Source organism: Melanotaenia boesemani, chromosome 3, assembly GCF_017639745.1.
Source record: "Melanotaenia boesemani isolate fMelBoe1 chromosome 3, fMelBoe1.pri, whole genome shotgun sequence".
Taxonomy (NCBI): Eukaryota; Metazoa; Chordata; class Actinopteri; order Atheriniformes; family Melanotaeniidae; genus Melanotaenia; species Melanotaenia boesemani.
The window spans coordinates 10,334,335-10,348,478 of record NC_055684.1 but is presented as its reverse complement, the minus strand read 5'-3'; the positions used below and the strand labels follow the sequence as shown (position 1 = coordinate 10,348,478).

The window sequence follows — 14,144 nt, the reverse complement described above, 5'->3', positions numbered from 1 at the left end:
GCTGCAATGAGGTTACTGGCACCAGAACGGTGGTGGCCATGTTGCTATGTAATTAAACGTACAGCAGGAAAGGCTTTTTGATTCATATGCTCCAAATTATATGCTCCCACAGATTCATTCATAATTTGATGTTTCTTGGTTCAAACTGAGTTTGTGTGCATTTGACTTAGTGGAAAGTATTCACTTCTGTTCATAGTAGAAAGCTATTCAGCCATCAGTTCAGATAACTGTCAGAACAGAAGCGAGCCCAGCTCCTCTGGTGCCTCACTGGTCCAGTTTTTGAGTCTGATCATTGCTCAGGAGTCACATCTCCTGTTGATTTGTGTCCCCGGTAGCCTAACAACATTTTGGATGAAACTCCAGCATGTTTGGTTGTCACCCAAAGGGGAGGTGGTGCTGCAGAGCATAGGGCTGCTGTCATTGGCTGTCTGTGCTCAGAGATCCCAGCCATGTATGGTGTGTGAAGGTTAGAGCAGCAGGTTATATTTAGAAGTGGGACTCTGATTTTAGATTGGCTCGTTGAGGCAGCACCACAAAGGCAAATGTGTTGATCATCAATGGCCTGGGATGGTAAAAGCTGACCTCCTCTTATATTTGATCCAGTGCAACAATTTCCATTATAACAGTAATAATAATAATCAACCAGAGTGGTGTGGATCAGAAGTTTGAAGTCTCAAGCTGAAATGAGACTGTTGTGTCTCATCTCAGAAAGAAACTACTTCCAGGAACCGGTCTCTGTCTCGTCTTCAGGCTGCCGCGCCCGGCTTCTTCACCACTTTAAGAAGAGCCCTTCAGTACCATGTCTCTCATTATCCCCAAGCAATGCATTTCAGATTTAATGGTTTGTGTCGGTGCTGTTGCGCATTAGCTGTGTAAAGATAGCTGATGCTTTATTCACACGACAAAAAGCGAGGGCCCAACCAAGGATGCGCATGAGCCTGTGAGGTAAAGGCGATGATGAAGATGGCCACAAACTGAGTCTATCAAACGTGTGGTTTTATGGAGCAAATCGAATTGTGGTGGAGTTCCTTTTATCCACATCTCAGCAGAAATGATAAGAGCTTAACTTTGGATGACGTGTTTAATTGTCCATTTTTCCCTCCATTGTTAATGTGTCAGAGTGGATTTAACGGGGTTGTGATTTGGCCCACAGCTCTGTCTTTTGGGTACCATTGACTGTGGATCGTTCAGCTCTGTCTGCTTCCCACAACACAGCGACTAGCTGCTCACACTGAGGCAAACCAAACTTAATGCATAGTCTGAATGGTCTTGCATACTCTTACAGGAGCATGAAATGAGTTGTCAGCTAACAGATTAGCCCATCCAGCCTTCATGCGACCCAGGTTCACAACTCTGTGGAGACCACACCCCCTGCTGCAGAACTTCTTCTTCTTCTTGAAAGTTTTTTTTTTTTTTTTTAAATCAATATAAATGAAATATTGAGGAGTGCTTCACTGTTCTACCCCATCACTATCAATATGATGGGGAATGAAAATAAGTATTTGATCGGGCCTTGGAGAGCAGAAGGTACTCTCCTAATGTGAGTGGGGGGTAAAACTTTGGCAACCCACCACTCCCCCCCACGGCAGGAAAAAAAAAAGCCTAAAACACCTGTAAAATGCATACCCAAAGTAACTGTTTTCAAACCGGGTAGAAACTTGATCTCTTTGTAAAGGCAACACTGAATCTTTAACCTCAGCTGTCGTATTTTTTGTAACTGTAACTAGCACATAGTTTCTTTTGATTTGTTATCATGTAGCTGCACCTCCAGGGATAAAGGTATGTACTGGGAAATTAAATGAGTCAAGCCTTACCTTTTACCCATTCAAATTCGTTAACAATAGCTAAAAAAAAAAAACATTTTGGTTTTTTTCCCCCCCACTGGCTGTGTCCATGAGTGTGTCTCAAACCGCGCACTTACATGAGTGCACTGGAAGGTAGTGCGTAGTGCGCACTAAGCACTACCTTCTGTAGTGCACACTATCGTGGGTAAGTCCTGATCCAAATTGAGCACTAACGTTTTGCACTTACCGGTAGTGACGTACCAGCTTAGCAGCGCCGCTCTGTTAATATACCTTTTTTTTTCTTCCAAAATCCAAAATCACGTCAACATACGTGTTTGCATGTCATACTTTTATGCTAAAACAGCTTTTAAATAAGCAAAGATATCTTAACTGAATTAAAGTACTTTACATTATACATTTGTTTTCATTGGTGTTTACACTGATACGTTCACGTCTGGCAACAGGAAACCGATTATACTAGAAATCATCATTTAAAATATGAAATGCAGTAATGAAGACGCTAAAACAGGGATGCAGAAAACATTTTATTTAAAATTTTTATTAAAACATTTCTCTCTTGCCACCTCCTCTTCTCCACAGCAGCGTCCTAGCCCGCAGGTGGTAAATGCCTCAGTGCCACTGCTGGCTCGGTAGTTTGATGCCACAGTGACCTACGGTGAACACAGAATGGCAGTTTATATAAAAGCAAGCAGTATTATGTACTTTATGGGTACTTTGTACATCACTTTAGATAAGCGTCTGCCATCAGTGATGGCTTCGTCAGCGGTACCATGGAAACGGGCCGGTTCTCTAACCAGCGGTGTTTCCTAATCAGTTTTCAGATCAAGGACCATTTCGTTTACACCAGAGACCCCGCAGTGCTTAATTTGGAGGTTCAGCAATCATGAATAAACATACGGAACCTAAAGCATTAATCATTTTTAACACTTATAGCCCATCTAGATCCGCGAAATCGACTATAAAACTGCTAACATTTACTTTGCTAACTCTACTGCAGCCTCCAACAAGTGATCAGATCCATAACTGTCATCAGGGATAGAAGAGATAAGAAACATGCTGCAGTTTATATTAGAATTATGATCAAATAACTTCATACTTACAACAGTAGAAAACAGCCTCCGCCTGCATCGGTACCGCTGAGTCGGTGGCTGCAAGCTCTGAAAAACTGGTTGAAAGTCCCTCCCCTTCCGCTACGTCAGCAAGATGGCGTCCGTTTAGTGCGTGTAGTGTCCATCGTTTCGCACTAGATTTTTGGCCAAGTTTAGGGCAGCATCCGGGTACTTTCAGTGCACTGAGCTTTTACTGAAATTTCTGTGTCAGCGCACTAAGCACTTAAATGTAGTGTTCGAAGTATAGAAGTGCGCGGTTTGGGACACACCTCATGTGTTTGAAGTCTCCAGGTGCTCTAGTATTCATGCTAGGGTACCTGGAGAAATGTAAAAGTGTCATGAACACCAGCGTATGTTATCTCGGGGGATCGTAGCTCAAACAGGTTTGGAAGCACTGGTCTACGAGAGATTAAAAACAAGGTATATTCTCGAACAAAGATCAAACTCTGCTGGGGAACTGAATAGAAAACCTAAACAAATAATTTTTGCTTTTTCATTTATTTACTTGTGACTTAGATACTTGTAAGTTGAACAAACCATCAAAGGATTTCCACATTTTAACAAAGCAAGAACACAGAATTAGAAGAAGACGCGGTGATGAATGCTGAGCGGGATTAGATGCTGGCTGCCGCTCGTGTGCTTCGGGTTTTTCCACAGAGGACAGCGTTGATGTGGAGAGCGGGGGACTTTTCCTACCGATGTGCAGATTTTATGTTTGTATTTTCTTCTGGTTGGCAATGAACCAGAAGGGACTTCAGCGTTAGTCAGAACTAAGGCTGTGAACCTGCAGAAAACCAGCTGCATGCTGAGATACCGATAAAACAAACACCTGCATATGTGTATATTTATATAACACACTTTGTGTGAATGAGCTGCTGTTTTTTACTTTATTTTCTGCCTTTCCAGCTCAAGTTCTCCACACATACGACATCTGTCTGGTCTTTGTTTACTCTGCTCAGCTGTAGTTTTGCTGGTGTCCAGCGTAGCGCAGCAGGGCGCGAGGCAGCGTTGTGTTTGTGAAGTCGAGGCTGGTCCTTGGATGACTTCTGCAAAGGCGCCACGCTGTGTGTGCGTCTTCTCGCTTGTCTTCCAGTTGTCCTTGCCACAGCAACAACACACACAAACACAAACTTTCCTCCAGTCGCTGTCCTCACACATGCTCAGCCTCCCTGTTTTTCATTTTCACACCTTTACACTCTTTCTTCCTCTGATCTCATCTTAAGCAGCTGACTCAACATCTTCAAACACACACACACAGTCTCTTTCTCGCTCTTCATCTCTGAATCTCTCAGCAGCACAGCTGGAATCAAACAACGACCAGCTTCTGTTGGCTCCTGATCGCCGCTCGCTGTAAACTGAGAACGACTGAGCTTTATGAGCGTGCTGCAGGCCTTAGCGACCTGGTTTACCACAGGATGTGTGTGTTTGTGTGTGATGGTGTGCTTCAGTTCAGGGTTTACAATGCTCTCTGCCATCATACTTAAATTACTGTGTAATAGAAGCTTTAATTGTGCGTTTGTGTGTGTCTAAATGAATGCACACATGTACACAATTGCTTAGAGACCTTTCCACATGCGTACAGCAGCAAAGTGCTGTGCAGCAGCCCATAATGTTTTCCTTACGCAACCAAGGATCTCTGACATTTCACCATCCTACAATAGAGCCATTAATAGAAACAGTCTATTTTTCCTGGAACAGATTCCTTCTCTGGGAATCTATTTTCCCATCTGTGTTATATATCAGGAGAAAATCTCATAACTTCTTTTACACTGGAGTTTTTTTTTTTTTTTTTTTTTTGGACTTCAGTTGGAATAGCGCTGGTTCTGGATGCACGTTGTGGGTTTTTCATGTCTTTGACACTGTGGATCACAGCCACAGTGAGGAGGATCGGTGTATCCAGGGACAATCCTTTACGGTTTCATTATATTGATCAGTCACAACTCTGCATGGATGTTACAATAAAACAGATCTGAGTTCTCTGAAGGAACGCTTGGTGTTCCACAGGGCTCTGTTCTTGGCCCACAGCTTCTCTGCCAACGTGTCATTTAAACATTCAGTTTTAATCTTTGTTGGATCACTGGTGATGCATCTGCAAAATTTAGAGAAATATAGCTCAAATTCTAAAAAAAATTGGGAGGCTGTGTAAAACTTAAATACCAGAACATATTACAAAGCCATATTAATTAATTTGTAATAAACATATTACAAATTTCATAAACCTGTATTTTTCCCCAATGGAACATAAACAACAGATCAGTTGCTGAAACTCAGACATTTTACCGTTTTAATGGAAAATATTAGCTAATTTTCAATTTTAATGGCAGCAACACATCTGTAAACAGCTGGAACAGGGCATCAATGCCTGGAAAAAGTCGTTGACACAAATCAAAAAGTTAAGGCGCATTTGATAACTGATTAGTTTGCAACAGGTCAGTAACATGACTCATGTAAACATGGGCAGAGGTTAACTAATCTGAGAGACTTTGTTTCACAAACACAACTGTTTTGGATTTGGGCTTGTACAAACTTGGATGAGCAGGATGTGAATGTTTACAATGATGTAGTGATTCCTACCTTATATTTAAGTTTCACATTTATGCATTTACAAAGATGGCATTCTTTGTGTGTGATCTTGAAACTCTTCAGACTTTATCATTGTGGTTAGGCGTGTAAATCTAACACAGAAGTTGCAGTTGGAAATGACTTTTCCACCAAAGTTGACTGTTTTAATATGAAAACAAGATTACCTCGCTGACCTGGTTAGCTACTGTCAGCAGAAAGAGAAGTCACCAACCACATTTTATGTAAAATTCAGCACTTATAAAAACTAGGGATGCACTGATCCACTTTTTTCTGATGCCAATGCCAATATCTGAGATTTAGTATTGACCGATACTGATCCGATAGAGATCCAGGAAAACAGCACTGAAGGGACATCCACCACTCAGCGTCAGTAACCTACTTAAGCAGGTTAATCTCTGTTATTCACGGCGCATATTTTTCCAAACCGCTCTCTGCCTGTTGGCTGGTGGGAGCGTGCTGGAAAAATATGTGGCGTGTATAATGGAGAATAACCAGGCTTCACTGCATACCACTGGTAAAACTGACATAGCATAGTTTAACGTTTACAGCTATAGCTATAGCAGTCTATCTATAAACTGCAGCTGGATCTGTCAACCACATGTTTTCCAAGGCCCAGCTCAGCTTCTGATTGGTTCTTAATGTGTTTAATTAAGAGCAAAGCTGTGTTCATCTCACATCATTGGTAGACAAACTTAACATGACAATAGTCAACATTGGCGCACATTAACTTATGAAAGAGTCTTTTTCTTTTTTTTGCCGCAAAAATTCTGCAAGCCTGAGATGCAGCACAGCGCTTTGAAATTAAACATTCATTACAAAAGTTGCTGAATAAAACAATGACTTTACTAACTTGGTAAAAACAATCAGATGGTTCCAACTTGTCGAGCTTTTTCACACACATACTACTCAGCATCAGTGACCTGCTCAAGAAGATTTCTCAGAAGCTTTTCAGAACTGCGTAGGTATTACATGCAGCTGTTAAATGTGTGGCTAAAGTAGGGTGAAAAAGTCCCAGATGGCTGATCCCTTCGCTCGCTCCACTTTGAAAACAAACGTGAGCTTCCACTTCATTAGCGCATGACGTCACTAGAAGTGCACAGCATGGAATTATACTAAATAGATTGGTGCCTATCTGGCCCATTGTCACTCATACCCGATCTAGAAATTTCTTCAATATCAGTACCGATACCAGTATCGGATCGGTGCATCCCTAATAAAAACATGGAAGCACGTCATGGATGGTACTATGTGCACAATTGTTTTATGATGCACCCAGTGAGGAGAAGTCTAAAGAACAACAGATTTTTCCCTCGTAAACTTAAATGCAGATGGTGACTCTTGTGGTATTTTACGGTTCCTTTTAGTTTAATTTCCTTTAACACTTGAACCGCCAATGGGGTGATTTTCACCTGTTATATGCTTAAAATAAAACCCATTAGTTTCATTTCATGACTTTTCCTCAAATGGATCCAGTATAACCATATAGTGAATTGTGGTGAATGGGTGGTCAAAACAAATTTAAATATGACTATTTTCACTTAAAACTGCCAAGGGGGCCATTTATAAATGGAGAAAAATAAAAGGTAGATGAATGCCAAAGAAGCTTGGTCACAAGACCTGCATGACTGAGAGTCGAATGGAGGAGATGTCATGGGTGGATGTGGCTGTCGGTGAGGAGGAATCTTACGGGGTGGAGGGGGACTTACTGGGGGGAGAGAGAGCGATGATCCGTTATTTAAATGGGAGTTATGTAGGAGTTGACGTGCTAGACGAGATGCTGAGACATTCCTCCACCTGAACCAGAACCAGGAAATGGCCAGTTGCTGTGTTTTATAACATATTGGACATGGCCGCCTTGAATACATGGGTCCTGTACCGGAGCTGCACAGGCGCAAACTGACCGGATTTCAGTCTGGGGGCCACCACAAACACCAGCAACCCAGATTGAGGAGAAGATGAGGTGCATTTGCAGTGTGAAATCTCAAAAATGAGTGCAAAAATAAAACCCTCAAAGCATCCAAAAAGAAGGATGAAGTGCCAACGTGCAGCATGTGGAGAGGGTGTGCACGGATTTCCTGTATAAAATAACTTTAAAAATACATTAGTGGTATGTTGGCAGTTCTAATGTTAAACTCATTTTTAGTTCAGAAATTTCCAGAACAGTCCAACCTGTCCGAATTACCAGGCTTCCAGCCCTGACTGCTCAGATATTCTGGATTCCTGGATTGCAGTGTGAACTCTGTACATACGCTGCTGTGCATTGAGGCCACAAATGAATATTTAACAGTAGTCAGTAAGCTGCTAGATAGATTTCCCCTCATAAACATCCACCTGGCTTCTGGACACAGAAAAGAACCCACCTTCTCTTTGTAGTTCATCCACCTTTCCACCCATCCACCCCTCTTTACCTCACATTTTCCTCTGGAAACACTTGACCCTGTCAACCGTTCCCTCTTCATCCTCTTTCTCTCCTGCAGCTTTTGTCTTCCCACTTTCTCACCTCCACTCTTAACATTACCTCTCATCATTCCCTTCTCATTTTCCCTCCCTCTGCATCCATCACCCCATTCGTCTTTCACTCCTGTTGCACCTCCTCTTCCTCGCCTTCTCCCAAATACAAAGCTTATCTGCCGAGCTGTCCCTGCACACAATGGCTTCCTTTTTTCATCTTTTCCTCTCCCGCCCTCCTCCAACGCCTCTTCATAATCTTTCTGTTCAGGAGATCCATCTCATTTTCTCTCTTTTCTTCATCTCCACTGTGTGTTCTGTCCTCCATCTCTCTTTTTACTCCATCTCAGTGTTATTCTTCCAACTTTCATCTCTCAAAACAGCAGATTGTAAGATGTAATGTTTATTGGTTTCTACCAAAATGCTTCCACATCATTAATACATAAAGAGCAGGGAACAAAAGCAGCCATGACACAACAGCAGGTACAATAACATATAATGAACTCATTATCTCACTGAAGTTATTGATAAATGGCTAAAATTCTAAAGATAATGAACATTAATAAAAATAAAGGCTGTTGTCATTTTCTGCAAAGACAATAACTGTCCTAAAAACACCCAGCAGTTCCACAGGCTAAAAATACTGTTACACTTAAAAAGCATGCAATGAAAATCCAAAAAAGGATATAAAATCCAAGAAACTGTGAAATAAAAAACTGCAATAGATCACTGAGAAGCACATTCACTGTGCAAGAGTGGACAGATCTCACTGAAAAGCAAGTTTGAAGAAATTTTTAAATGATGCTCAAGTCATCAAACCCTGCAGGGCAACAGTGGCTCCAGGAATGTACGTAATGAATGTCAATGTGGCAACAAAATGGGTCAGAAGCAAAGAGTTTTAATGTCGGAAAGTTATGTAGTGTTGCTTTCCGGCTGGGAATATATTTGTTTTTAATTACATGTGTGTGTGTTTATCATGGCTGCCTCATGAATTTTGTGTTTGTTTAATGTGTCCTTTTTGCACATCCCCAAAAAATAAACTCACACATTTGCAAGCTGCAGTATAAAAGTAACCAGTAGATGGCAGTGCAGAGACCAATTTGACTGGATGTTGGTAAAAATTACAAAAAGTTTCAAAGACAAGACACAGCGTGCTTGTTTTAGGAGCGTAACATAACATCTGTGATACCACGGCAGTTGTTGGTTCTGCTGTGATCTCAAAATGAACCAAACAGTAACCTCTTCTATTGTCTTTATGTTTACAGTTTTGTTTACACATTACAAATTCAGCATCTCTATCTGGTCTGAGTTTGCCAGTGTGCCCCCTGGTGGAATCCTTTGTTAACAAGTGCAGTAGAAGTTATGTGAACAGTTACACTAACAATGGAGCCGGTTTTCAACGTGATGTTGAAAAGCTGGTATACTCTTGTTTTAAGAGGTGATTTGTTTAAACAAGCAGTTTTCTTTGTTTCTCCGCTATGCATAGAGTAAAATCTGCTCCAAAGACGCTTTCATGTTGCATTTGTCTTTATCAGGATGACTTTGCCTATTTTTATTATCCTCATTTATAACATAATTACCTTACTTTACTAAGATATTGATAAGGTATGCATTAGCTGAAGTCTGCTGGATCAAAAGATTACCATTTACATGACTTCCCGATTCTTCTACAAGCCATCGCATGAGTCTGCAGTTTCTAAAAAGTGTCAACAGTAATGAATACTGGACACAACTCCGGGTCAGCTTGAATAAACAAGCCTAATGGTGTATAAATAAACCAGCATATAAACTGTAATTTTTGTATAAAGCGGCAAATTTGGTTGGAGAAGCAGGAAGATGATCCGTCACGGTATTGCTGCTTCCAGAGGTATTTCTTTGGCTTAACCCCCATTGCACCCCTGACCCCTACTACTTGGCCCTACCCTTCCATTTAGCAGAGATAAGGTTTCATGTTGCCCTTTAGTGGTTATGAAGCCAATCAGCAAGGGGAATGGGGAGCCATTTAGGTCCATTTAAATTATCTTTTCTGCACCATTGCTACAAGAAAAATTGGATCTTATACTTCCAAAGCACAGCAGGTCAGAGATGTATTTGGTAAAAATTACAAATGATGAGAAGCACATAATCACATTGAAAACTCATACACACCCAGGCAGTACCTGAGCACTGACCAGTGGCTTTGCAAACAGTGTTTTCATTGTCGTCCCATCAGAGCCTCATGCTCAATTCTGAATCCAGAATTTCCTCCCATCAGCTCCATTCTCCTACAATCTGGCATCAGCTCACTGAGAACAAAGGATCATTTTCGTTCCTAGCAGACTTAACTTTAGTCCTTCCTTTTCTTTATGGTGACATTAGGTCTGATCAGAGGATTAAGGGGATGGTAAACTGAAAGACTGATTCTTGCACTATCATCAGATATTTCTGAATAGTAGCACAAGTCAGTGTTTCAGAAATAGGATGAATTCAGGGAAGCTATGTCCTCAGCTCATATCTTTAGAGTAACTGTAAAAACTCTGCTGTAAAAGTCAAACAGGTCTCTCCTGAAATGTACTGGAGTATAAGTCAAGTACAAGCGCCTCATCTAACGGCTTGTTAAAGTATCCACTCAGATTTTAATATATTACATCTTCATATAAAACTTTTAGATTGGATTTAACAATGATGAATCCTTCCAGAACAAGCAACTTGTCCCGCTCTGCAAATGCATCCTCCACAGAGAGCTCTCCCATAGATAGCATCAGCCATCAGTTATGCGGCTGCTTCACAGTCCGTCTCCAGCGTCTGTACAAGCAGGAACGCCTCAGAGTGCCTCCGCTGAGGACTGTAACTCTAAACTAAACAGCTGAGGAGGCAGCGGGGGTGAGAGCAGTGATGCAGAGTAAAATGAGGGTGATGCCAGTGATATGCGATAATGTCTCCAAGTGTTTCATGCCTGTCGCTCATGTCGACTTCAAATGGGTTTCAGTGTAGTCTGTTGCCTGTCACTGTGGCTTATAGTGCTGATAGTCATGGTGGCTTTGTGGCTGACGTGCCAGAGAGAAAAAAGATGATGAAAGAAGCCAGAACTTTGATGAGATTATAATTCATTTCCTTTTAATTAATAGTCTTTTAAGTTGGGTCCAAACAGATGAGGCTCAGTGGTGGTGACACGTCAGCATTTCAGTCTTCAAACCATCCATAATGCTCCCATCTCTTACTGCAGTTTAATGCCTTCAGCATTAACGTCTATTGTGTAAAGTATGTGTATTCAGTCTTAAAGTATAGCCTGAGTTTAAGTGTTTTTGGAAGTGAATGGGACTTGATTTCCCTGTTGTAAAGTTCCAAAGTTTGTCCTTTTAACTGGTGCTCTGAGAGGTTATCACACACTGAATAAATTAACTTTGATTGTTGCTTTTTTTTTTTTTTTTTTTTTTTTTTTTTTTTTGTACAATGTCTTTGCCCTGAGTTGCCCTTGCCACCACCTTTAATAGTTTCCCAGAAAGTAGTTCAATCCTGTCCATTCGCCCTCTGCACCTCCTTAAATAAATCCTCCAGAACGCAGACTGTGGGCTGTTTCAGAAGGCTCAAGCTGTAACTTTGCCTGTGGTGTTCCAGCAATTTCTGTCTGTTCAGGCTGGAAAGTGAACCTGGAAGAGTTTGAGAGCACACGATTACCTTTAGGGCCACATATCAAGCTCTTTTGCACAGAAGCCTTGTGCTGGAAAAAGATGGGCCAAGAAATACTTTCCTGATATTTTAAGTTCAAGTATTTTTTATTTTCTTTTACCAGTAGGAAGTCTCTGCTTGGCCACCTATGAAATGGATATTGTTGAGATGAAAAGTCACAGTCCAAGACATAAATCTAATTTTTTTTCCTGTAAGTTTGTGATTTATAAGATAATAACCTACGTCATGTCCACCTGTTAAATTGTGTGTTAACACAAAAAACTAGCCAATTGCATGGCAGCAACTCAATACACACTGTACTCCAATGTTCATGTTATCATGTAAATATGGAGCAAAATCTCTGAGGAATGTTTCCGACACCTTAATGAATCTGACACCAAAAATTTAGGCAGTTCTGATGAAAAAAGGGGTCAAAATCCTAACTTAATCATATCTATTGCTGCTCATTCACCCGTTATGCTAAAACACATGGATGTCGTTAACAGCTTCTGTTCCCTCTCATCAGCTGGTCGGTAGTGGATGGAGGTCAGGTTACTGAGGACAGCAGTTTTATTTGTCAGCTGAATCAGTCCTGCACGTTTTCCTGAAGTCAGGTCTCAGACTAACTTTTTCCACAGCAGCAAAACTGCTCAGAACTGAACATTTTACGAGCTCCACAATTTATTCACGCTCACTGGAACTGTTTCTCAGAGTTTTCTAGATTAATGTTCTGGTAAAAAACAGATAAAAAAACAAACTGTAGTTTCATTTTAGATGACGAATGTGTCAGAAGCTGCTGTAAGATTAAAAAGTCTTTCAGTTCTATAACAGGATTTTAAAAATACATGAATCCTCTTCTGCTGAAATACAGTTTCTTCTGTTCGTTATATTTCTGCCTCAGACTTCCTGCAGCTGCATTAGTTTTAATGTTGCTGCACGAATGTTGAACATTTCAAGTTTGTGGTGAATTCAGCAAACTAGTGTCAGGTTTCACTGAAAGCAGACGTACCTCAACCAAGTAAACTGGGAGTTTATAAAAGAATAAATGAAAACAATTTATTAATATTATTAGTATTATTAATATTATTGTTTTTTTTTTTTTTCAAATTATCTTTATCTTTTTTTCTAAATTATTTAGTCTTTTGGGATTTTACTGTTGTTATTTCTTTTAATTATTATTTTTTTTATGTCCTTATTTAGTTGAATTATTATCATTATTTTCTTGTGTACATTATCCCTCATCAGAAATCAGGACTGCAGAGCTGCACTTAGATAACTGAACACACTGGTTCCTGCTGTTCCACACCACATGGTGGCGACTGAGCAGTCTTTCTTTAAAAAATTATGACCATCTGGTGTCAAGTCTGTAGCCTATAATTGTCTTGGTTGACTGACTTGCAAATATTTTTTTTTCTGCAGGAACAGCTTTCAGGGTGAACTTGGTCCAGAAATGAACTTTAAATCCCAGAGAGGAGAGTGAAAAGAGGAAAAGCTGGTGTGAAGAAGGGAAAGGGGCATGAACATGAAGGACTGGGAAAAACTGGGTGGATATAAAACACAGGAGGGAGGGGGCTATAATGGAATGTCTTCTTTCTTTTTCTTTTTATCTCTGCTGTTTCCATTGATGGAAAACAATGAAACAAGAACAACAAAAAAATAGGAGATCCCATGATCTGAAATAAGACGTGAACGCTGTCCCTTCAGGCGCTGAAGGCCCTGCTGCTACTGGGGGACTGTGTGGTGGTGTTCGTGTATCTGGCTACGTACGCTATATGTTTTGATGGAAAATGCAGACTCAGATTTGCATGTCTGGACCTGTGTGTGTGTCTGTCTTTGACCTTTTCTTTGTGTCTGGATGTGTGTGTGTGTGTGTGTTTTCCCTGGTGGTGTCTGTGTGCTGGTTATAGCATTAATGATGTGTCTAGGGAGCACTGCCTCTACATAATTTATCAACCAGGATTTATTAGCCGCTGAATTAAGTTGTGTGTTTGTGTGTGGGGGTGGTGGGGGGGTTACAGGATGCATTGTCACTCCCTTGCGATCCATTTCTCTCTATCAGGGGGACATCCCCAAATAATTTGCCAACTTATTTTAATATAAATTTAATTTATTTTGCATTGCGAAAAAATCCGCTACTTCCCTGCTTCCCCCTCCTGAGCCATTATGGAAATAATATCGATGAACATTTATTACAGGCGTTTAGAGACACCATAAGGGCGGGGCAAGGCGCTCGCTCACGTGCACCAACTTTAGAGTTGATTCTGATTTATAAATGGAAGCAGGTGTGGGACGTGCATGCACACTCTTTTATAAATCTGGAAGTTTTTGTGCGCCGCTTTTTCTTTTTTCCCGACATACACCACCTGTAGTCATCTTTGCTATGCACAGTTTTATAAATGAGGCCCCTGGCACTTAGTTGCTGAATTTTTGCTTCCATGATGCTCAAGAAGTTTTCTGTTGATGAAAGATCTGGACTGCAGGCAGGCCAGTTCAGCAGCCAGACTCTTCTCCTGTGAAGACATGCTGTTGTGATGGATTCAGGATGTGGTTC

General features: G+C 40.9%; 1 protein-coding gene across 3 annotated transcripts in view; it reads left to right on the top strand.

Moving 5' to 3' along the window:
• Positions 1–14,144, top strand: part of dag1 (dystroglycan 1) — a 51,368-nt gene that overhangs the window by 30,890 nt on the left and 6,334 nt on the right. The window lies entirely within an intron of this gene.